The following is a 25623-nucleotide window of genomic DNA, read 5'->3' as shown; positions in this document are numbered from 1 at the left end:
CATCACTGCTATTATTGATCATGATTGATGATGATTACTAGCTACAGCGCCACTATTAGATGTTAGTGTTTCTATTTCTTTAAATGCTTTATTGTAAAGAAAAAGGGAAAAAAATCGAAACAAAAAAACATCTTTTTTAAAAACAATCAATCAACAGAGACATATGGAATGAATTTCCCAGCATGCTCAGCTTCCATGTTAATGCGCTTGTCGATACTGTGTATCAGCTGTCTGATATCCTCAGAAATGAAGCCCGGCTCCGCACAGCGCGGTGGACCCGGCTGGTACCACAGGCAGCGAGCGGGGGTCGCTGCAGCCGGATCCGGTGTGTGTAGCAGCAGATGGCCGCTGAGCTGAGCGGCTGAGCGGCAGTCCGGCTCCGCTCCGGGCTTCACCTCCCGTTGGCTTCTCCTCCGCGTCAAAAAAAAAATCCGCGACACATTTTGTCAGCAGCCACCGAGCATGGGTCCCTTTGGTAATAGAATAGCCAATGTAATTTGACACTTCAACTTACTGCGCTCTCTCCGAGTCTATTCAGTTACTCACCCACTGACGTTGAGCCCATTCTCAGTGGCCGTGAGGGGGGAAGATATTTAAAAACAAGAGCCCGAAAATTACCGAGGACTTTCTCCGCTTAATAACCCGGTGAGTAGCTGCAAACTTAGCGTTGCTTGTTCCCCCGGTGTCGCGCTGCGAGGCTCTTGTCTCGGGAAAGGTTTTGTTTCCACTTTGGCTCAGATTGTTTCTCAACAATAGAGTGACCACTTGAACTGGCAGTGAGCAGCACGTCGGAGCATGTAATCATAAACGGCAGCTTTTTATTTACTACCACGCTGCCCTGCGCCGTCGGGATTGAACCGGCGGGCTGTTAAGCAGGTTGTGCATTTCGTTAGTAACAGATGCCGCGTTGATCTCTAAAGCGTTGGGGCTTGGAGGCTACATTGTAGCAGCCTGTATGCATTTTGTTTGCAGAATGAATCATTCCGCTGCGCGTGGATCTCCAAAACGCGCGCGTGTTGCATGTGTATGTGTATATTTATGTGCAGTGTTTTCCTTTATTATTATTATTGTTTTGTATTTTACCTTTTGGCCTCTGATGATGTGCACATGGTGGATTTATCGTTGCTGATACATGCAAGCTGCAAGGAGAACTGTGGACCAGGCAGGCAAGGCAAAGACAGCGGCCACTGCAGCGCGCGGATTATCCATTTAATGCCATGTTAAAATGTTTATTCCTGGACTTCATTAACAGCAGCACATGTGCACAGCATCGTATATCAGCGCATTTGTGTCACAGCCCCGGAGTTATCTCGCTTGCTCTCTAGATCATTATTGCTGGGTAAGGGTCTAACAAGTTGACTCCCCAAAATTCCTGCTGTCTGAATATGGAACCAGTTGGGAGTAAGGAGGAGGAGGAGGAGGAAGACGAGGAGGAGGAGGGGGGCTTTTATATAGAACTAGGCTCCTTTTCTTGCTGTACATCTGTCCAGGAAGCAAAAAGCATGGCCAAGTGGAAAAAGTAAGCTGCTCCCTGATCTGCTTTCCTTAACCGTGATCAAGGCGAGAGAGGAGAGGAGTGTGTTGAGTGTGTCTCTCCCACATGTATAGGCCTATACACACACACTTCAACCTCTGCTTCTATAAATCTCCAGATTTGGTGGTAGTATTGGCGGTAGTGGGAGGGGAGGAGTGGGGGGTACATGTGCAGATGTTTTTTGTCTTTTTCTGGTGAGATGTCCAGGAGAGCTCTTCCTGTTTTTGTTATGTTGCTGAAAAGTTCATTCTCCTCCTCGTGTCTGCTTCTAGCTGCTGCAGCATCCAAATTCTATCCTGCACTCACACATACATTACACATACAGAGCAGACTTCTTTGGACCCGGCCGCCGAAGCTCGTGCAAAACTTCTCCTGGGTGATGCCAGTTATTGAGCAGGCTCGGTTTGCTTGTTTACATTTCTGTCATGTCATCCGTCGGTCTGTTTTCCATTTGAGCCGGCTCCTCCACGCAACTTTTTAGATCCAGTCCTGCTGCAGGATGGAGGAGGTTTTGGTCCAACTTAGGAGGCTGCCTGCCTGCCATCTTTGTGCACCTGGCCCTTTGGACTTCCTTTTGGCTCAAATTCCTGCTTGTGCCGACCTTCCCGATCCGCACGCACCAGCAGCGCTCGATGACAACATGTGTGATTAAGAGCTGATTCAGCTTTGTTTGTGTGAGGAAACTTCAGACTTCCAGTGGCTTCATAGATTAGGATGGTGTCAGACAGAGGAGGAGGAGGAGGACGAGGAGGGGGAGCAGGAGGAGGGGGGGTGGTGGTGGTTTCTGTCCCGTCTCCTCCCTCCCAGTCACCCCATCTCTGAGGGGCCCCAGGTTGGGCTCCTGAATAACCATGGGGCAGACCCCACCAGGCTGACCTTCTTCTATTCAAGTTGAGGATGTTGAAACACCAGCCGTCAAACAAAAGCCACATTGAAACAGAGATCTGCAACCCAGCACGTGTGTCTGGGTGCTGAAGTAGACCATTTATTAACTCTGAGTTTCCTACTGACCAGTGAAAAGCATCAGCACATAGAGAGGCAGAATACAACTGTAAAAGGACATTCAGCTGCTTCTGACTCAGATTAGAGAAGAACAAAAAAAAAAAAGAAAAAAAAAACCCTCAATCACACACATCTTTGAGACGCTGAAGCGAATCTTTTTTTTCTGGTCTGGACTGCAGCCAGTGTGTCACTGTGGGGTTGACAATGGCAACACGTTTTCAGAGCAGGGTGGGAGTTTGCGCTCTCTCTCGCCTTTCCACCCACCCGACGAGGTGAGAGTGAAGGCGGAAGCTGGAAATGGCCGTGCCACATGGGAAATTATTCAACTCTCAGATCAGAGAGGACACACAAGAGGCCTCATTACCTCCAGCAACACTGCCGTCCAGCCTGAGAGGAGACTGAGAGCCTGGTGTGTGTCTCTCTACCTCTATAGCCCTGCACTCACCTCACTGATGTACGGTCTATATGCTGCATCTGATGCATTTGCTTTTGCTTTTTTCTCTGGAAATATTCCAGAGGCACAAAAATGATGTGCAGTGTCACTTTACACCCCGAACAAGTTGAGAGATAAACACTGCTTTGTGAGACATGACAGTCCAGCAGCACTGCTTCACTGCAGCCAAACTAAACCCATTCCCAGAGGTTTGCAGCCTGATCCTCCTTTTACCAACAATATGTGCTTAAGTAGCTGGTAAACAGGGCTGTTAGATGGTGTGTAATGTCATAATGTTATTGATTCAGCTTGGGAATTCCAGTTGCGGCGAGCAGCTCCTTGCGTACGGAGACGGAGAGCTCTCTTAAGCTCGCTAACAGGAGAAAAAAAAAAAAAAGGCAAGGCAGGCGAGCGAGCAAAGCAGCCGACTGCTCTTCCTCCGCGGTCAGAGCCTGTGGGAGGTTTGTGTAGGTTTCGCTCAAGGTCCTTTTTGTGTTGTCTTTGCTTGACAGAATAAACTCCTGGGGATGAATCACCCCACTGGTATGACTATTTTCAATGAGGAAGGAGAGAGAGAGAGAGCCGGGGCAAGCCTTGGCGCTTTAAGTGCAGGAAAAGTGTGTCACCGGGCAGTTGTGTAGCAGCTTAATCTTGAGGTTTACTTTGGTGTCAAACAGCACTTCATTTTTAATAATCCTATAATCATGGTACTTGTGAGCAATTATAACATTGTAAAAGGTTATTTTGATACTGCACTACCTCCGCTGTAGTGGAGAGAGAGAGAGAGAAGTGAGTGCATTTACCCATCAGGCAATTTGAGTGAATTTCTACAACTCCACCAGGTTTCAGAGGGAAACACTGAGCTTTTTCACTGAGCTATGTGTTTTTGACAGCTGTAGTTACAACTTACTTTGCAGAGGGAAATGTAATTTTATGAAATATGTTGCACTGTTGCGTTCTTTTCCAACCTTCCCGCGTTGTGATCCCCAGACTCGGTTCATTGATATTTCAGTGGAACAATCGAATGGGAATGTTTTTTTTTTGAGTTTACGATCTCGCCTACCTGTCCACAAGAGTCTATGGAGAGAGCTGGGTCTTTGTAGTGATTGTCTTCCAGTTCCACCAAAGAGTGATTCATTCAAATGGAAAGGTGGCAGAGGTCGGTCAGAGCGAATTAATGTAACTGGAGAAAAAACAAGGTTATTCACCCTGTGACTCCTCCGTTTGAGAACCACTGGATTAAACTACTGTAAACAGAATAAAGAAGTTCAGGAACAACATTAAAATTCAGCGCCTGTGTAATCCCTCCCTTACTTAGCCACGTTTTGCTGCTAATACATCTGTATTTTCCCTGTGAGGCAGTATTTTTACACCACTGCGTCGCTGCTGAAATTTCAGTGACGGATCCAAATTCTCCCTCCACCGCTCAGAATGACAAAATAAGCATATGTGTGTTATTCGGCATTCCTCATGTGTGTGTTTTGTGGTGATTTGCGACGCTCCACCTCGGTGACACGGAGCTGCAGTAACATGTGTACCGAGCAGATATCCACCGAGGGGGTTTTATGATGGAGAGAACGGTCGGACTGTACCTGTCAGCTTGACTGTTGACTGTTAATATGAAGCTTCTATTTTCAAAACACAGCTCAGGGAAAGGGAATCTGTGTGTGTGTGTGTGTGTGTTTGCGTTCTTGCAGGAGGGAGATATGGAGCAGAGTGAGGGATGGGAGAGGTGCTGGGAGTGACGCCAGACCACACATCATTTAATCATGTTAGAGTGTGCAACCACTTTGTGCATTTTTTCGGTTGCATTGGTGCTGGGAGTTGTTATTGTACAAAGTGTACGCGGAGTGAGGGCTTGACAGGGGGGGGAAGACGGGATGACAGTTTGATGGGGAGGAGAAAAATCACCCTTATTTTGAGGTTTGAGATTTGTCAAGTTGGGGATTAATTCCAGTTTTACGACCAGAATATGAGAATAAAAGTCTTTTTTTTTTCTTTGTTTTGGATGCAGCTGGAGAAATGTGTGCAGCAGCTTTGGAGACCACTTAAAAGTTGAGTGTGTTGAAGGATGGCCGTTGTGCATATTAGCACTGGATTTGAACGTGTCCTTTTGGCTTAATCCCACTGTTGACTCGCCTGCTAAGTACTGAGCGTGTTATTTTTGCTCTTTTTAGGGAGCCCCTCTCTGCATAATCTCACTTAATCTAATCCATCCCCCTTTATAATAGACTGGGAATGATGTGACTTTATAGAAAAAGCTTTAGTGTAGATCCATACTAAACAGACTGGTGTGCCGGTTGCTTCCCCAAACCCTCTGGCAAAGCTCTTGTGAAAATGCAAGTGACCTCTGCGGCCCTTGTTAGTCTGAACAATAGGCCTGCCTCCTGTTACAGCTGCAGCCACGCTGGAGGGGAAGTTAGCCGGAACAGAAAATACACATCTTGTGATTAATAGGTCTAAATACTGTATTTTTGGATTGTTCCCATGCCGGCTTGGCACACCAGGAAAACTCCCTCTTCATTTCAAATATCATTTACGTGCAAGATTTAGGGGCCGCAACTAAGGGTTATTATCATGATTGATTATACTGCTGGTTATTTTCTCAATTGGCTGATAAATTATTTTGTCTATAAAATGTCCAAAAATAGTGGAAAATGTCCTCAGATGTTTTTGTTACGTCCAACCCACAGTCCAGAGATGTTAAGATCACTGGTACATGTGACACAGAAAAACAACAACTCTTAAAAATGACTCAAACTTGAATAAATGCTATAAATAATGACTGCTTTTGTGAAAAACAATCATCATTTTCAAGTTAAAGTTTCTAAAATGTGACAATTTCCAACTTTTCCTTTCTTTTATTTCACTCTGAATTCAAAGTCTTGGGGTTTTAAACTGTTGTTTGGACAAAGCAAGCTCTTTGAAGACGTAACCTTGGGCATATTCCACAGTTTTCCAGCATTTGATGGACTAAATAATTGATAGATAATCAAAATCACAGCCCTAGAGTCAATAACTGCATGTGCTTGATCCGTTAAATTGAAGCCCTTTGCACTCAAATCTTGTTCACCTGTAATTAAAATGCAATTAAAATCAACCGATACTCTTGTTTACATGCTGTCTGTTGTCATCAGCAGGATTTGAGGGTTAAAAACAGGCGACGTGATAGTTGTGAAAAAAAAAAAGAAGATCCAATCTGTGAGTCTTAACCCTGGATGGATATAATTGGAGCTTTTGAGGCCCCCAGCAATCGCAGGCTCATGCATGTTGAATGTGACATGCTGTGAAAAACATACGCAGATGATGTCACAGTGCAGCGCCGCAGTGTTAAGTGTAAATGAAAGGCTCTGAATCATGAATAACATCCGGCTTCTCGAAAGTCTCAGCTTCTATAAATTAAACAAGGTCCGACCCAGGAACCCTGAAGGGCTGTCAAATGTTGCAGCATGTGATGGTGTTTTTTGCGCGGCAGACATATTCCCCCCTCTTAAATTTCAGTGGAGGCTGAGAAAGTAGCAGCTGCTCTTGAAATTTGAAAATGTCTCAAGAGGTGTAATCTCACTATCAAAAAAAAAATGGGTGCTGAAAAGGCTCCCGGGGGGCTCTGCTGAAGTATCACAGTGTCTAGTGTGTGTGCGCTCTGGAGGTTTTTTTTTCCAGTACAGAGAAAGAGAGAGAGAGATCCACACCTCTGATGAGTAATGAAGGTGATTCTGAGCAAGTGGTGGAATTACATTCAACAGAGCCTGGGGTGGGGGTCCATATCTCATTGTTCTCTGACAGGGAAAATTAACTGGGATTTACTAATACACAGGGAACGTCCTCCCCCCCCCTATTCTCTCTTTCTCTCTCTTGCTCTCAAAGAAAAGGTCTGAGGGTAATCTCTTTCCCCAGCAACACCCCTCCTTTAGCCTCCCTTACCCATCCATTTCACCCCAAACACAAATGTCACACGCTTTCAAGTTTGCTATCAAGATGTAAAAAACACAAGTAGATAAAATCCCCAGGATGCTGCGCAGTGCACTCGTTCGTCTGTTGTGTCGTCGACAATACAAGAGGCTGCTGCTTGAAATACTGTTTTGCATTTCACCTGTTTTCGCTTTGCATAGTCACTGTTGGCCCCAGAGGGAAGAGGTCACGCTGGGTGTTTTGTTCTTACAGCCTTTGATTCTTGGTGATGTCGCTCATTGTGGAGATTGTGGACCGGGATGTTTCAGGGTAACGCTCAGTCACGACTCTTTGTGTTTAGTTCAACTAACTTTTGATTCGCACGACTTCAGATATGAAACAACTGGTTTCTGCCTCTTAAAATGTTCAATTTGTGTTGCTTTTCTCTGTTTTCTATCATTGCTAATTGAACAGCTTTGAGAAAAACAAGAAACTGTTGCTGTTTTGAAGATGTCACCACAGACACTGAGAGGGTGCTATATTCTTAAATCCTGACTGAGGCATAGAAATTCCTCTTTTAATGGCCACTTTAAGAGCAGTGAGCACAGACAAACAAACAAACAGACAAAAACAGAAATCTGAATCTCACATGTCAGCCAGGAGTGTCACTACAACATAAACTGCTGATTAAGAAAATGACTTCTCGGGACTGTAAATGTAGAACTGTGCCAGAGAAGAAGGTTTCTGTGTAATACAACCTCTTTTCTAAACAGCAGCAATGATTCATTCGTAGAGAAGAAAAAATGACCATCCCAAGGTGAAATCTTCATCTTCACATTGCGTGTGTTTTGTCAGACCAACTAGTCTACAACTCGAAAACATTCCTTGGCTTCAACCATCATCTAAAACAGAGAATTTGCAGCAAATACTCACATTTAAGAAGTTGATATCGTTGGAATTTAAGTCGTGTTAATTTTAACGTGATTTCTTTTATTCTTTTTGTCTCTTTCGGATCAGATATCCGCGGTTTTTTTTCACCCCTCTTTCATCCCGCTCCAACAAAACTGCTGTCACTGATGATGACTGGCAGACAGCGGTGACACCACACCCACCGCCTGTGTGTCAGCTTACACTGTACCCTTATTCTAACACGGTGTCTGCGTGCGGTCGGTTACCCAGGTGCAAGGCATGCATCATGGGCTGGAGCTGATACGCTGACGTGACAGCTGTGAAGACCATGAGAGAGAGAGGGAGGGAGAGAGAGAGAGTCTCAGCACTGGACTGGGTGGAATACATTAACCCTTTGCATCCAATTTGATGCATTGTGGGTCAAAATTCACACCCAGTCGCATTCTGGGTACTCTCTTTTACTTCCTCTTGCCCAACCTCAGATCCTTTCTTCAGTGCGTGTTATCTGTAGCTAGTACCTGTAGATAACCAAAAGAAGAAGAAAAAAAACAGTGCTCAGGTGTAGCTTTGCATCTCCATGGCAACAAAACACTTCCTGTTTACATCGGCCAAAGCATGCTTGGAACCGCAGTGCCACATCTGCATTAGTATGTGCATAAAAAATGGAAATGAGAATAGAAAAATCAATGGATGATGTAATCTATACCATCTGTATGGCACTCTTCATTTAAATGTAGTGCATTGTTGTGTGTTGATTGCGTGTTTAATACAATATCCCTACTCTGATACATGAGACACACAGGAAAGAAGCATAGCAGCATAGTGCCATGAGTCAGGAAATAGAGAGTGAAGTCTGAGCACAAAGAGCCAAAGAGTTAAGGGGATTAATAACTTAACTGGTGTATGTGGGTGTGTGTGAGTGTGTGTGTGTCTGACCTTAGATTTCAGGACATGAAATGTGCGTTTGTGTGTCTGCGCAGCATGTAGGTGACCAGAAATATGGCTTGTAGCCACGTGCGCTGCTGTCCCAGCGGTGACTTTAAATAACTCTTCTGTAAACACATCCTGTCTGTTTCCTTATGCCCCCCCGCTCACCCCTCTCCCCCTCCACCTCCACCCACCCCCTCTCTCTCTCCTCTTCTCCATCCGTGTGTTCATTGGCGGGCCGTCCCATCCCCAACAAGGAAATAAAAGGTTACCGTGGCAGCAGCAGCAGCAACAAATTGTTTCACACACGCTAGCAGTAATCACAGATATCATAACGACTACCACTGCTGATGATGCTAAGTAATTGGGCAGCGTTGTGGTGGTTGTAAACACGCAGAGAGACACACTTCACACGTCCTATTTATAGGTGCAGATTGCATAAGCTCTTTTCAAACAACAGGGTGTTCTCACTTTGTCAGTATCAAACAGAGAAAAGCTGTAACTGACCAGATTATTTTTAACACACACACACACACACACACACTGCACCCCTACTCCTTCTTGGCAAACGGTGTATGGCCCAACGGGTTCCACGGCTTACAAAAATGTTGACGGCGGACGCTATTTTTGACCATCTGCTCTAAAAGGAGGGCATGTTTGAGTCACAGACGCTGTGGTGTGAGGCTGTGCCCGTGATGTGCCTGGCATGTGGAGACAGAGACACAGAGAGAGAGAGAGAGATGGCTCACCCGAGGGCCCAGCATCCTCAGTGTCGCCATGGACGCACACAGTGTGCGGCTGGTTTCACTAATGTGTGTTACATTAGCATGAAGGGTGATGGAAGGGAGGGGGAGGAGGGGAGTGTACTCACAAGAGAGGAAAGGAGGGGGTAGGATGGGATGGGAGGAGGAGACTGATCCCCCACATCTTGGACGGAGAAGAAGAGAGGAGATATCCTTGTGCTTGACTCATGGTGTAAACATCGTCAGCGAGATGAAATAGTCTGAGGTCAGAAGTGTCTCAACAAAAGTGTCTGTGTCTCAATCCACCTCTCTGTCTCCTCTCCCTCTCTCTCTCATGTGTGTGTGTGTGTGTGTGTCAGTGTTATTTGTGAGGTAGGAATGTGAAACCTAATCTGGGGGTGGGGGGCTGCTGCTGGTGGTGTTGGGCACAGTGGGTTTCTTTAGGAGAATTACCCCGATGTGTTGCCACTTCTCGCAGAGTTTACGACCGGGTTGGAGTCTCGCTGCGACACGAACTTTGTAAACAACTTTTTTATATTTACACTTCTTTTTTTTCTCCCCTCCTTTACAGCCCATAAAACAATCCTCCAGTGCAGTAACATTATTTCAAAAATGTTCAATACACCCTGAAGTATTTCCATCATCCAATATCCAATTAATCTTGATAAAACGAACAGTCATTTAAACCATAAAATGACAATAAAAAAAGACCTAGAGAAATTCAAAGTGACATTTTGCAGTGTCGCGCTTAGTCCAAAATGAAATAGCATTTGATTAGCGATTATCAAAGTGGTTGCTGACTCATTTCCTGATGCTGATCACACACTACTTCCTGTGTTGTGCTTTTGTTTGACCTTTGACGTTTGAGGTCAAACAGGACGTCTAGACATCAGTGCCTTGATTTAACCACCATTCACCTGTTTTACCCTGCACCTTGCTTCTTCTTCACGCACCGATACATCCACAAGGCTTTTGTATCTTGATTGTTTCTTATTTATTTATTTTTAGCATCAGCTGATCTGGAGGAGCAAATTAGAAGAAAAAAAAAAAAGCAAATCACCCCGGGCTGCATATCCTCCACCTCCTTTGTGTGGCGTCGACAGACACTTCCTCTGGAGGAGGAGGAGGGAGGTGGAGGAAGATCATGTGAGCTGTAATTATATTTGGGTCCCATTCAATCTGTCACAGTAAATTTTGCCTGACTTGTCATATTGTAAATCATTACAGCGGATTAAATGCTGGTTATGAACTCAAAAGGCCGGGGAAGGATTCCCTTTTTTGTCCCTGTGATCGCTGTATTTGTTTGTTTCTGACAAGCTAGTTGTGATGATATTAGCCGTACAGTGTTTCCTGGATGTTTTCAATAAATTTTAATTGGGAGGAGAATGGGTAATGTCACCGGCATTTGCTTTGAAGAAAACCCCCTTTCAAAAGAGCGGGCAGCCTTCCAAGAGTGGAAGAATGCCTCTGACAGCCTTCATGTTTCACAAGCCATCCTCCATTTTTTCTTTTTTTTGTTTTCTTATTTGGGATCAAAGACGGCGATGAGCGGCGATGGAAACTTTCTGCCAAGTGGCTTCTTTCAAGCCAGTGCAGGATAAAGTAACCAAAAAAACAAAACAAAAAAGCCTTTGATTTGTCTCAATCAGCTGCTCGGTGCCGAAGCGGGAGAGACTCGGTGGTGACTGATCAAAGAGTAATAATCGATCGCTCTCTGATACACTTAACCGTCCCAACTCGGATGGTGATTGACTGTAGGCTATACACTTGTTTGTGGAGCGGCGCTCGGCTGACACAATATTATCCGCAAATATCCTAATTATTAGTTCAGTCCCTCATTCATTAGCGAGTGGCACGAATCGTTGCTCCCAAATCACTAAAAAGATTAGTTCAGAATGAATGAACTCTTCATGCCGCTCGCACTTCCCCAGCTCTCAGACAACAATACCATTGTTGGGCTTCATTTCTTTTTGTCCCTCTCTCTCTCCCCTTCATGTATTTCCGGCGGTTAAAGTCAACTTACGGCGGCGGGTTGTCATACATGCGTTCTGCCACCTTGCGCACAAAGACTCGAAAAACAAAAGCAGGCCTCACGTGTCTGAGCAGTTGCTTCATTTGTCTACAAAATGGCTTGTTTGGAAAAGCCCTGAATTGTTGCATCCCTCGATTTGTATGCGAATCACATCTACCCAAATAAAGCCTCCAAAATTTCCCTAATGTTCACTGCAGCAGAATCACACTTCAGCCTTATTTATGCTCCTGTCTATACCTGCAGACATCATTTCATCCTTAATCTTTCATAGATGCTCTTAACTTGCTATATATTATGGATTTTTTTTTAGCGTGGCAGGAGTTCTAAGAGGGAAAGTATGAATTATTTGTGTCATTACTTTTGCTGCTGATGGGAAATGTTTTGCATAATAAACAGCTGAGACAACAAGTGAAAAATTAATGAGCAGTATTTTTCAAAGATATACTTTATGTCGTGTGCGGCGTGATGTTTGCTGACGACTAAAGGAGGGAGGGGGAGACTCAGACTATTCTCGTAAGAGTGATTGTCAACCATCAATTTTCATAATGTCATTGTTCAGCTACTGAGTATTTGTTTTCATTAATCTCCACAGTTTATATTGTCATGTTAATTTACTCTATGAGAGCTTCACTACAGTCTTGAATCTTTAAGAACAATGAGGATGAAAGAGGAGAAGGCGAGGCTGGTATCAGCAGGGTAGGATATTGGCGAGGAGCAGTCCACACTTTGCTGAACTCCCAAAGCTTCTTTTTTAATATTTAGCTCTTGTCAGTTAAAATCAAAAAGTTTCTCACTTTCTCTAAAGCTCAGAGAGAGAGAGGGAGAGAGAGAGAGGGAGAGAAGGGGAAACTGCTTCACGGGTGAAAGCCCTCGCACATGAATATTTAATGGTTGCATTTTAACCAGAGTCATAAAATCCAAGAGGATGTGGCTGAAAAGAGTGCAGTGAGGAGTGTGCAAAGTAGGCTACATTGTTTCTTTATAGTCTGAGCTGGATGCCTGAAAGTCATGTAACTCCTTTTTTTTTTTTTTTTTTTTTCTGGCTGCACAGCGAATCAAATATGTGGATTGTGTCTGGCTAATTTAATGCCGGGGCCATGTTTGGCGACGTGTTGCAGCCTGTTTTTGCAGGGTAAGCAACTTGTTCTACAGCGAGATGAAGAAATCTTGGACCTTAAGGGGCAAAATTGAAAATGTTTCATTCTGACACTTCCTCAATGTACTCAGGAAAATGGATTTGATTCACTTAATCCATTTGGCCAGTTGAACAGATTTAGAGGCAACATCTATTCAATACACATCAATTTTAGCTTAATGGAGTTAGAGCCAAAACAATAAAAAATTTAAAAAATTAAAAAAAAAACTGGGTGAAGGTTGTGGAGGGGAGGAGGCGGAGCGGGGGTATATCTGTGGATATTTAATATGCAACCTCTCCTTCTTCTCCTCCTTCTAGTCTTGTCATGCATTTTTAAAATTCTGTTCAGCCCTCCGCTGAGCCAGACTCCGAAGCAGACAGACACTGAGCTGATTGTTAAGTTTGATAAAGCTCTGTATTTGTGCATACTAGCGGGGTTTATTTTCGTGTATGTAAGCTTTACTTCACCAAGGTAATCATTTGTCATCCAATATTGAATCAAGTTAAATGGACTCATAAATTGCAATCACTTAACTCGGCGCAACTATTACGTTTGATATTGCTTTGTGGAAAAGGTCAGCCGGCAGTGGATCAGGTTCCAGCAACACAGATAATTCAGTTGCCTTTTTTCTTTTTTTTGTATGAGTCTTCTTAAGCTCCAGAAGAAGAAGAGGAAGAAAAAAATAATCAGCCATGCAGGCAAAAGCGAACGTACTGTACTGTACTTAACAGCTGCAGCACAGCAGCTACTGTTTGTGTTTTCTAACCTTAGATATGGTTAATGCAGTGTTTAAAGTGTGTGTGTGGTTGGCAGGTTGCAGATAAACCACAGTGGATGCCCTTAAGGGAAACACAATAAAAGCCGCCCCCCACCCCCCCAATGAAAGGTCCAAAGTGCAGTTGTCCACTCTGCACAGCAACAATGGAGCGGTTGTGCAAACGGAGCCATCAGCCGCGCTGGCAAAAGCCTGGCAAACCAGCTTATCAGGAGGCAGGGTGCACTGAGCGGAGGGTTGGGTGGTGGTGGTTGGGGTAGTGGAGGGGGTAAGAGGAGGTTAGAGTGCATATATGTGTGTGCTGTTTGTGTTTGCGTGGTGTTGTGAGGCACACAACGTCTCAGTTCATGTGGAACTGGGTGCTTGTTGAGGCTGCGGAGACACAGCTGGAAGGAGGGAGGGGAGGGGGGGAGGGGGTGGGTGCTCCTTTACGCATGGCCCCTTTGTGTTCACAATTTACCAACAACTCAATAGTGTTAATATGTGTGTATGTGTGTGTGTTTATACTGTACAAGCTGCTTAACAAGCCCAGTAAAGGAATACTCTGCCAAAAATCTTTATCTCTCGGTGTGTGTGAGTGAGTGTGTGTGTGTGTGCAGAAAACCAGGCTGAAATCAATAACACAATCATAAAAAGAAAATTCCTCAATAAATTGGATAATGCGGTGACAGTGGCAGAATATTAGCATCAATGAAAAATTTTAGATAAAGGTCACTCAGTCATATTATTGCTTGTTTTGTCTGACCAACAGTGCAAGATGGTGCGGGAAGCAGCAACATGACGTTTGAAGTGTTTGCTTAAAAAATGACAAATACTTGTGTGAGAGAAGTGAGATTTATATTAGGAAACTGACACATTTAGTATAGTGAGGAATGGTTATGGAGCTGGATTTGGCAGAAGAGGGCTCCAGCTCCTTGAGGAAGCTCTCAAAGAATCGGAGCAGCAAGAAGAAATCTGCCGGGGAACTAATCCCCCAGTGAACATTTACATAACGTTAAACCTTAGGTAAACAATACCAGCGTTTACCGCATGGGGAGGAGGCTGGTCATAGAGCTGAGGAGAGAAGTCTAATGATTGTCCTGTTGATTTATGGGAAAAATAATTATCACAGGTATTGTTCATTGATTTATTGATCTATTTTGAACATACAATAGCTTTTCATTTAAATGGATTTAGCTGCCTTCAAAAAAAAATCGGATATTGTGTGATTTCATTTCCACGTGATGCAGTGATTGTCATGTTACTACTGATATCGTTTGGGGTTTATATGTTACTTTACATCTAGAGCATCCTCACAGCTTTGTTTGCTAATGATGCAAACAATGTGTGACACTTTGCATGGGATTTGCATGTAGGACTTGGCCATATTCTGATTTTGCTGACATTGTTTTATGTTGTGCACAGACTTTAAATACAACATCTATTGCATGTCTGCCCGTCCTGGGTGAGGGATCCCTCCTCAGTTGCTCACCCTGAGGTTTCTCAGATTTTTCCCTGTTAAAAGGGTTTTCTATGGAGTTTTTCCTCAGTCGATGTGAGGGTCTAAGGGCAGAGGATGTTGTTATGATGCCATGTAAAAACTGTTTGTAAAAACAGGCTATACAAATAAAATTGCCTTGCCTTTAAATATTAGATTTTTATTAATTAAAACAGTTGTTAGATTTAGTCTGAGTGAGGAGTGTATGTGAGGTTATAACGACCCTACTTACACTTACATGGACATGATTGGTGATCACGAGTCACTATAGTGAATGAAGCACTCTGAATCATCATGGTGGGTCTGTTAGTGTACAGGGCGTCTCTGAAAAGCTCAATTACAAACTGCTGAGCTGCCTTTGACGTGAGTAAAGATGGATTTTTAGCTGAATATTCCTTTTTTTTAAGCCGCTCATTCAGAATTGCACTGAGCAGATGCTAAATGGCCCAGTCCAGTGGATAAGCAATGGAGACTTATCACAGTGTCAACATTTCCATTACGTGGACTATCGCAGTAACAAATTTCCCACTCTCCGCTTTGTGGCGTCAAAAACCAAATGCTCGTCGTCTCTCTTGTCGGGAGCTACGGTGATTTGAAGCAGCACAGTTTGTTGGTGGCAGATTCTTTTTTTCCTCCTCCTCCTCAGAGTTGTTTTGAGGTGTTGGAGGAATGTGTTGTGTGCTCAGAGAGTTTACTCACTTGCAAGATAGTCTGTAGTGCTTTCACAGCATTTCCTTTGGGACACAACACTTGGGGGAAAAAAAGGGAAGTCTCAAGGTGCCTGTGTTAGGCTTCAGATGTGACTCAGGGTTGGTAAATATTTAGAGAGCAAACATTTTGATACCAGCAGGGATTATAGTTGAGGGAAACATGTTTTTCTAAGAATGTAAATGTCAGCATATTGCAAGGCATAATACTACAATTTTTATTTTAATGCCAGTCTCTTCAAAAAGAAAGAAAGAAAAAACAAAACACACAGCAGTTTAGAAACTCAAATCCCACAGAGGAAATCAGATTGTTTTTCCCGAGTCCGGCTTATTTTGATGTCGCTCGCCCACTGAAACTCATTCTCTTTGTTCAAAAAGCCGTCCAATTCATCAGCGGGGATCGTTGCCGCCCACAAACAACCAACATATTTGTTCTGCTGCTTCACCTTGTTGGCTTTGTAGAGGGAAGGTGCCAAAGGTGGATGTTAAACATGTCAAGTGCTATCTGCCTCATTTACTTGGTCACTGAATATTCATGGGCCTTGATACTGGTGTCAGCCTTCAGCCAGCCGTGCAGAGAACCAGCAGCAGCAGCAGCAGCAGCAGCAGCAGCGGCAGCTTTGGCGGCGGCCTCCACACTCGTCAAACAAGGTTGATCCTTCGACATGCGACTCCATCTGTCCCCGTGTCTTCCCACAGATCCTCCTTCACGTCACATTTGTGTTTGTTTTCAAATAAGATTGGTGGTTTTCGCCTCCCCCCCAGAGCTGACAACTGTTTCCCGTTCCAATTTGCGTCGCACAGGGAGTCAGTGAAGGCACCCCGCGAAGAAGGAGGAGGGAAGGGAAGGGAAGGGAGGAGAGCCGGGTATAACCCCATGTTCTGCAGTCATGCCCATTTACTCCCCCTGACACCTCCGGGGATGCGCTCTGACCTCTGCAGGGATCTTGCTCCCCTCTTTCGCTTCGCGCTCATGCGTTTCCTCTCCGCTCCGAGGAAACCGCACCAAATTCCTTGTGCATTACAAGAGCTTTTCGGGAGGCCCCCGGTTCGCGGCTCGGGCCTCGTCTAGACTGCCGTGACTGTTGTTTGGCAGCGCCGCCGAGTTTTGCGGTGTGGGGTCAGACTCACTTAGCATGGCAGCGGAGATTGCAGTGGTTGTCTCATTAAATATATGTTTCCTGTGTTAACATGAAAAGCTCATGCTCTTTGTAGTTCCTTGCCTCAGATGAAAGGCACCCTCTACAGGCTGCACTCTCTCAGAGCTTGACACTGTCAACATGGTTAACACTGGAGATTAATAATTTGCAGGGTGTTGCAATGAGATTTGGCCAGTGGTGGAGGAAGAATTCAGACCACGATGTTAAAATACCTCATTACAAGGCCTGTGCTTTCAAGACCTTACATGATCCAGAACTGGAATGTAGTAACTCTACTTTACATTTAAGGTACTGTTACTTCACTGGAGTATAATATTTGTATTGCAATTTATAGACTCTCCACTTCAGAGCGAAGTGCTTGTAACACTGTGAGAAACGTAGCTGTTTTAAGTTGGAACAAGAAGATGGACCGGTGAATTAATTAGTTAATTAGCTGAATAAAATTGGTTGAGAACTTCTCCTTTTTTTATGCAAAAGAGCCAAATGTTTCATGGTGGCAGCTTTTCCACGCATAAGGGATCAGCAATGTAGTCAGGAGAAACTGATCGGAAGATGAATCCACAGTCACTAAAACAGTAAAATGCTGCTAAATTAGTAAAAATCATTGGCGTGATTCTACAATGTGGCCATTTTTTGACCATTTAAGCATCTTTTTCTGGATCATTTGAAGCACAGGACTTAACTCGGTGTACCTTTACTACAGTAGAGGTGTGTTTACTTTACATCCTCCACTGCTGCTTAATTGAATTAATCTCTCCACCACTTGGGTGAAGCGCATGCAGCAAGCTGTAAATACCAAACTGACGTGTTAGCAAGTTCTAATGACGACCACGTTCGTGTTAGCCAACGGTTAAACATACCTCTGTGCACCTGATGACTGCAGGTGCATGTACCTAAGCCAGCTAGTCCTTACCGATGGCTTATTGTATAGAAGTGGAGATCTGTGCACTCAGTTACTCTCAAGCTGTGGATTTGTGTGTGAAGAAGCGGAGGAAGAAGCCTGAGCGCAGCCTCTAAGTCCTGATACATGAGACTTTGGCTGCAGCAGAGGGAATTTCATCTCCTGTCAGCTCCTCGTTGATTAGTATTGATTGGTCGGGCCGAATTGGCCTCTTGAATAGAAGTTACATCAAATAATCCCTCATTCTTGTTTCCTAAATCCATTGTGCGGGCTGGACAGCGATTGCATCAGCGGCTCTCTGCGAGCTGAAACATTTCCTGCAGGGTCAGAGTGAAGAAAAAAAAGAGAGGAGTTTTCTCTGGCCTCAGTGTTTTACCTCTTAATGAGACTGGGGGAAAGTTGACCTACCGAGTAATTGTGACACACATAGCCGAGGGGGAGCTGAGCGTTGCCCTGCCCCCTTTTCACTGTGGTCGTTAGAAGAAAAAAAAAGACGAAGAAGGAGGAGGAGAAAAAAAAAAACTCACTGCACCTGTGGTTTGTATCGACATGAGTCTTTTCCCAGACAAAACGAGGAATTCACTGCAGCTTGGACGGATCCCCCCGCGGTGCACAGATGACACGGTCTGCTGTGCCGCTGCCGCTGCCGGTTGGCTTTGGATGGAGGTGGGTGGGGGGTGGTGGATGGTGAGGGTGGGGAAAGGGGGCTAGCTTGAGTGTAGTGATGAAATGGAAAAGTTCCAGCGCAGTGAACACTTGCACGCAGAAGGTAATTGGAGATTGCCACCGAAGAACTTCTTGCACGATATGCTTTCAATTCCACTCCACAGAGAGACAGACCCACAAAGTTTAGATTATGTTCGCCGTTAACCAAGCGCCCGCTGTATAGTCGAGGACAAAAATGGGATCCTGTTCAGACGGGGCGCAAGGTGCGGAGGTGAGAAGAGAGCAGCTGGGGCCTAAAGCACCCATTTGCTTGTTTTTCAATGTCTGTTTTTTTGCTGAAGAAAATAATTTAAAAAAAAAGCAGCACTGACATTATTTCAACCTGATTCAATCTCAAGTTTTCACTGTTGAGGTGTTTTGAGAACACAAGGACACGCACAGGACTTGGCACAAATAGGTTCTGGCATCTTATTCTTAATTTATGAGACCTGAGTGTCGTGTATGAGATGACTGACAGCTTAAGGATTGCTGGGGATCCCTGCATTAGCGCAGCAACGGGGATCGTTTTGAGAGCAGGTGTTTGGGGCCCGTGTTAGCCTTGTTTAATTACGGTAAGACTTCAGATTGGCGCCCCTTTAGCCACTTCATGTCTGATTCGACACCGGAGGATCGGGAGTGTGTTCAATGGAAAGCAGATGAATGATTGATAAGAGAAGCAAAGCTGCTTCAAGTCCTGCTCCGAGGACATTAATAATGAAGGACACTTTGAGCGCCTCAGTGGCATGTGGAAGACAAGAGATTTCATCACCTCCTGGATTTAGCACTATCAATTTACTTGTTTTGTATTTTGCTTTGTTATTTCTTTTGTACGTTTTACATCCTTTTGCACTTTTAGCATCTCATAATTGCATTTTCTTTTTTAAATTATCACAGACTACATCTTCATTTTGTTCTTAGATATTATTTCACCTAGTTGATCCACTCCAACGATAGCAAATTGTAGGCTAGCATTTATTGGGTTTTGTAAGGTTTTTAATATTTAATAAGGTTCCCTCAATATTTAGAATCTATTGTTAAATTAATGGTTGGACATTTTGGTTAATATAATGTCTTAAATTAGATCTGCCTGTTAAGTATGAAGCTTTCAAGCCCATAGAAATGGCCATTTGTCATTTTTACACTCATGTTTTCATATGGATTAGACAGATGAGATATAATGGGTGTAGTGACCTTCAGAGCTGGGGCTGGTAGGTGGGTTTTATTACCATGGGACAGAGCCAGGCTAGCTGTCCCCCCCCCCCCCCCCCCCCCCCCCCGTTCCCAGTCTTTGTGCTAAGCTAAGCTAACTGGATACTTAAGGTATTTGATGACAATGTTGAATTGTTACTTAAAATCTTGTCAGCAAATTGTGTTTCTTTATTTTTCTCCCTCGCTCTCATCGTGATTTACTAATAAAATTAATGGATGATGAAATTAACACTAGTAGTTTCATCATAGAAACTTTTCATTAAAGATTAGCTTGTGCCCTAACATTCAACAGTAGCTCATTTCCCTCCACAAGGTTGTGCTCATGGTGATGCTCAAAGTTTGACTGTTCACTTCTGAGTTATGATTGCCAGAGGTGCCAAAACACATAAAAGATGTTGGAAGGGGAAAAAGGAAGACGAAGAGATGTTTTCTGGCAGTGTTGTTGCTCTGTGAAGCTGCCTCTCCTGTCTGTAGTGGAGATCCTGCTGCTCTGTGTGTGTATGTGTATATGTGTGTGTCTGTATGTGTGTGTGTATGTGTGTGTGGGTCTGTCAGGCTCCATGTCATCCTGCCATTGTTCAGGCCAGAGATCAGCACAGACTCCCATTGTTCTACACTCAGATCTGCAGCTGCAGCCTGTTCTGCCCAGTATCTCTGCACTTTGTCATGTTTGTAAAATAGAGTGTCATCTCTCAGCGATGATAAGAGGTCGCAAGCGGGTTTCTGCTGTCTCTTTGTGGTTTTGTGAAGTTACAACAACACTGAATCCTTCAAACCTGCCATAATAAGTTAACACTTTGATCTTATTTGGGGCTTGACGCAGCCAAAAGTTCGCCTGAGCCTTTGCCATATAGAGCGGATGCACAAGTTTCTCCTCTTCCGTCCTAACCAAGCTCTCGACAGTAGAGGAAGACATGCCTCAAAGTGGATCCAAGTAGGTCCTCCCTCCCTCCCTCCGTCTAAATGGAGGAACATGTTGACACGGTCCCAGTCACAAGCGCACTCTTTTGTGGAGGAGTGGAGTGGCGGAGGATTCCACTGGCTCGTGGGAAAGCAATCTGGCTGAAAAGATGTCCTGACATTTGTTTTCCAAACAGCGCTTGTCTGGCTTGGTGTTTAAGGGGCAGCTAGGACCACGGTCTTTTCAGTTGGGGGTTTTTTTTTCTCTGTTGTCGACTCGTTTTGCTGTTCCGCTGTACTATGGTGGTGTTGATGAAGACTGACTTTTTTCCCCCGTGTGCACTGATTGTATGCGCTTCTTTCATGTGGTTTTACTTTTGTGAGGTACCTAACTGAACACTTTCACTTCACCACTCTCCAGCTACGCTTCCCATTCAATGGCAGCGCAGCACGGCTCCTCAATGATACAGAAAGTAACCTTTAAGATCAAAGGGAAAAAAACTTTTTTCTCCCAAAGACTTTAATGCTTATGCCACGTCACCTCTTGACCCCTGCGATATACTCTTACACACATGAAGTCATGAAGCATTTTCACATTTAGCACAATAAACGATACATGCGTACATGCATTGAATCTTACAGAGTTATGATTCCTCCACGAGAAAAGTTGTTATTTGAACGCACCCAGCGCTCCATCGTGATGACGGAGGAGTTATTTACACCATCCAAGGTTGTGGAAGTGAAAGTGTTTTGTGACCGGCCTTTGGATCTCTCTGGGATCTTTGGGATGGAAATGAAACTTGAGAACCCCTTTTGAATCTTCAGTGATAAAAACATCTTGTTCTTTGACAGGAGGTCAAAGGTGCAAGTTTGTGTCCATAAAATTAGGAGAAAAGAAAGGGCCTGCATGCTGTAAATCAACCAAAGAGCGTTTCATCACACAGTTCTGTTACATGGGCCGCTAAAGTCAAGCTGCATTCATTATTTCATTGATTTATTTGTAGTTATAGCTAGAAAGTTGTTTCTTGTGCATGTATCCAAAAAACACAGAGATGTTGATTATTATTTATTTTCAGTTCTGTTGTTGCAGTCAATCACTGTAAGTCCAAACTCTGTTTTGGTCTCCACCTTCTTTTTCCCTATTTTAACTGCTACATGTTGCTTTATGTTCACTAGCTAGTTGCTTAATCAAAACAACGAGCTGAAAGACGTTAAAATAGTGGAACAGCAGAAGAATTTGTTACTCTCATGGACACCTTCCAGATAATGTCACCTATTAGTGCAGCTTTAGATTCAGAGTAGTAGTCAACACACATTGTTTCAGATTCTTAGGGCAGAACAATTACCTTATCTAATCCCAATAACTGCATCCAATGAATTCTTACTGCATGCTGTGTATGGACATGTTGACTATGGTGTAATAGCTGCACGGAGCTTATACGTTTATTTCGGCCTTAGAGCCTCGTAATTCACGATAAAAGCTCAGGAACAGTTTAGATGTGTTCGTCAATTGATTGAATTCTTAATTCATCCTTGATTGATGTGAGTGTGTAAGAACATATGGCTCTGGTGTCTGTAATGGCCTGTCAGGTTCTGATGTTTTGCTCCAATAAGCCGCCAGACATTTCTCAGCCTGCGTTGCCTTCGCTATGACACATGAAGAGACCGCAGATGAGAATCACCTGTCTGTGGTGAGGCCCCGGGAAGCAGAGCCCATCTTCTCTCAAGGCGGGTTGTCACCGCAGCTATTAAGACTAATAGCGGCGGCCTGTGATAAGCACTGTTAGCTGAATTCATGACCCGAGCGGGCCGGAGCGGCGAGATCATTTCCACTTGTGTGTTTTTCTGCTGATGCGTTTAATTTTTATCCTGTCCGGTGCTGTGACACAAGAGGGGAGACCAGAGAGTGCCAGAAAAGAGAGGGGAAAATAGAAAGGGAGTGATGGAGCTCGGGTGAAATATTGATTGGTACAATCCAGTGTGAAAGCACTGCAACACCAGGGGTTCATTATACTCACTCATATGACACAAATAAAATCCCCTATGTGGTGTTGATTGCATAAGACTCAATCCGTCCATTCACATTGTTGATGCTCTTTATCAAGACCAATGATGTGAAAATTACATTTACATATTTCCCGTCTGGATGAATCGTAGAGAAAACACAGCCTCACTGAGGTGTTAAAGGGTCATTTCACCCAAATTATGAAGAAAATGCATACTTTTGATTTTATTTGCCCGGTTTGCCGAGATTTCTTTTGCCGCCCCAAGACAACGGAGGGGATCTGTGGCGCTGCTTTCAAGTGTCTTTCGAGAAACAGAATAATTCACACATCTTCCTGTGAGCACTTTTACTGGAGCTATCTTCCACTAAACTGTCCCCGTAGGCCCCTTTTAACTAAATATTTCAGGGAGCCACAGGAACTAACACCTTTAGCGCATTCCTATTTATTTCTGGTTTAGTGTGTGCAGCAAATATGACTGTTCTTCTGCGAAAGCTTCCCACTGTGGAGGAGGGCTTCAGGTAATTTGGTTGAACTCAGCGTGGTGTCTACCTTTTCCTCTTCTTCCCGCACTGACTCTCCAACCATACCTCCCAGTAAAGACGGCCCAGATATTCGTGCACGTGCAGCTATCAGATTCTTGTCGTTACCCCCTCCCTGCCCCCCTCCTGCCACCACATGGCCGGTATTAGCCGATTTCCTGGAGATCACTGGAGGATGCCGTCGGAGCACTTGGGCTCCTCTTTCTCCCTCTCGTTCGCTCTGCAGTGAGTGGCCCGCTTAATGCATTGTAATGGTTGACCATTATTTACGCAGGGGATAAACAAAGAGAAGCGAGGAATTGATGGAGTAATCCACTCTCGCAGTCATTAGGCATTGAGATGGAGGAGCTGGTGGGAGCAGCCTCCTCCTTATGCCTCTCGAGTCGAGCAGCTAATGGAAATGGGACTCATTAAGACACCTTATACTCCGACGCACCCAAGATCATGAGCAATTGCTAATTGATTGTCGTTAGCGCTCTCGCAATGAGACGCTCTGCCTGTTTTCTCATTTGTTATGAACGGCTTTGTTTTCTTCCCCCATCTCCTTCACTTCATTATTGATGTTGCTGTTTTTCTTTCTCTTCTCCTTTTTGCCTCAAGAGCCCCCTGCAACTGAGTCATCGTAACACTATTATACCTGGTTAGTTGCAACAATCAGCAATCCTGAAGGAATCCCACATGGACACTTCTGTTTCAAATATGTTGTATTTCCTGTAAATAGGAGGGTTGCAATGTTTTTAAAAATCAATATTCCAGATCCTAGTAATGACTCTATGTGCATGAAACACCCGTGCCATGGGCTGGTGTAAAAGGGCGGATGTAGGAAATGTGCTTCAGCCAGCATGGTCATGGTTGAATAGCGGGGGGAGGCAGGTCTCCCTGTGATGCTTCGCTTATTGGCTCTGGAAATTCCTTCCTCTTTCCTCTGGAACCAGCAGATTGTGTTCATCTCAGCCTTTAATCATTTTTTCCCTCCCAATAGTAATGTGCTCTCTTTCCCCTCCCCGGATTCCTCTGTGTATATGTCCGCTGCCGTCTTTCTTCCCTCTCATTGCCTTTTCTTTTTCCCTTATTACGAGAAGGGGGAAGAAACGATAAGGGAGGGCGGCGAAGAAAGGGGATGAAAATGCAAATACAGGTCCGTTTCTTTCTTGTGACAGATCAGGCCTCATTACACCCACCTCTCCTTTGCAACCGGTTGGAAGTCCTGCCCTCTGTTTCTCTGTCTAGCTCCTCTCCATTAGACTATAAAGTCTTTCACTTCTAGTAAACCCTGCTCTGTTCCTGGGCCTGGTTGGAAACGGCGAGAACAGCCAGGTGACCAAAGAGGAATCTCTGGCTGCAGGGCATGTGATTTGCTTTGCAGATGAAGCGGGATGGAGCAGGGGGGAAGAAAGGGGCATCATTTTTATGTCCGTGGTCAGACGGCGCAGCGTTTCTTTGCTTTAGCGCTCTGCCAGCTGCCTACACCTCTATCTCTGTCTCCCTTGTGTAGTTGCTACCACCTTCTCGCTCTGATAGGGAAAGGCTGGAAACAAAGGAATAAAAATACAGGCGCCCTCTTGGGCTGCTCTCACTTTTGAAACAAGATATATCATAGAGAGAGGAGGAGGAGAAATAATATTGAAGCCATCACTTCATGTAGCCTAAGACTCATGTAGCCTAATTTTGCTCCTCGCGACATCGTTAGCTACAGTAGCTAGCTTTTTTCGACACTTAAATATTTCTTTAATGAATTATATAGACTTATAAACATGGCAGCATGCTGGTGGGTGTAAAAAATTTAAAAAAAAATCTGTTTCAGCACCAAATGAGTGGATTTGCTTGTTAGCTGTTAGCCCACCAGCTAGCTTACCAACCCATATATTTTATGAGGCGGAGGAAAACCTCTGAAAGTCTTTTTTCTGGTGTTACCGTGACCTCATTTTGCTATTCAGTAATAGAAACAACTGCCAAAAATGTACGATACAAACAAGTGATGCTGGAGGGCAAACACGTTGGGAAGTAATGCGCAGCAGGAAGTAAATTACCTGCATTTGCATAAATAAGACACATAATTGGTAGTTACTGTGATGCTGATCGGGTGGCACACAACACGTATACCACTGCACTGTTCCTCGGTAAAGTGTGTTTGCCTCTGTGTGTGTGTTGTATAGGTTATGTATGTGTATGTGAAGCTGTGTGTGTGTGTGTGGCTCCACATAATTACAGCAGCGGTGTTTAACTAGGCGCCGGCATTTGTGTTAATCAGGAGAGAGTGAAGATTGGGGGAGCTAACTGAGCGGGTGTCTCATGCTCTCTAAATGTATCACACTAAAAACCATTATCTCTAAACCTGTAATCATCACTACAGCACTCATTCAGTGCAGTGATACACTTCAAGTTTATGGCTCGGGCCCACCACCACCACCACCACAACATGTGACTACGGTACATCTAATGTAATCACTCCATATGGATGTCCTCGGAGACCAGCCGCATGTGTGGTTGGGAAAATCTTCAGTCCCTCCTCTGTTAACCTGGATCACAGTGTGTAAGTCAATACAGCTCCTGCTGACATTATAACTGCGCTGCTGTATGTCTCTAAATTGGGATATGACTTCCCTATTAATGTAAGATTCATTTGATAATTGGCCT

The 25623-nt window shown here is 44.3% G+C and overlaps 1 protein-coding gene across 1 annotated transcript in view; it reads left to right on the top strand.

The window, feature by feature from the left end:
* Nucleotides 1–523: 523 nt before the first annotated feature.
* Nucleotides 524–25623, top strand: part of LOC311002587 (zinc finger MIZ domain-containing protein 1-like) — a 112516-nt gene continuing 87416 nt past the window's right edge. The window contains exon 1 of the mRNA XM_083993993.1: nt 524–645. The gene's annotated coding sequence lies outside the window, so the exon portion shown is untranslated. The remainder of the gene's footprint in view (nt 646–25623) is intronic.

The sequence above is a fragment of the Trachurus trachurus genome (assembly GCF_905171665.1).
Source record: "Trachurus trachurus genome assembly, chromosome: 19".
Lineage (NCBI taxonomy): Eukaryota > Metazoa > Chordata > Actinopteri > Carangiformes > Carangidae > Trachurus > Trachurus trachurus.
The sequence above is the reverse complement of the archived record's forward strand: the minus strand, read 5'-3'. Positions and strand labels throughout refer to the sequence as shown.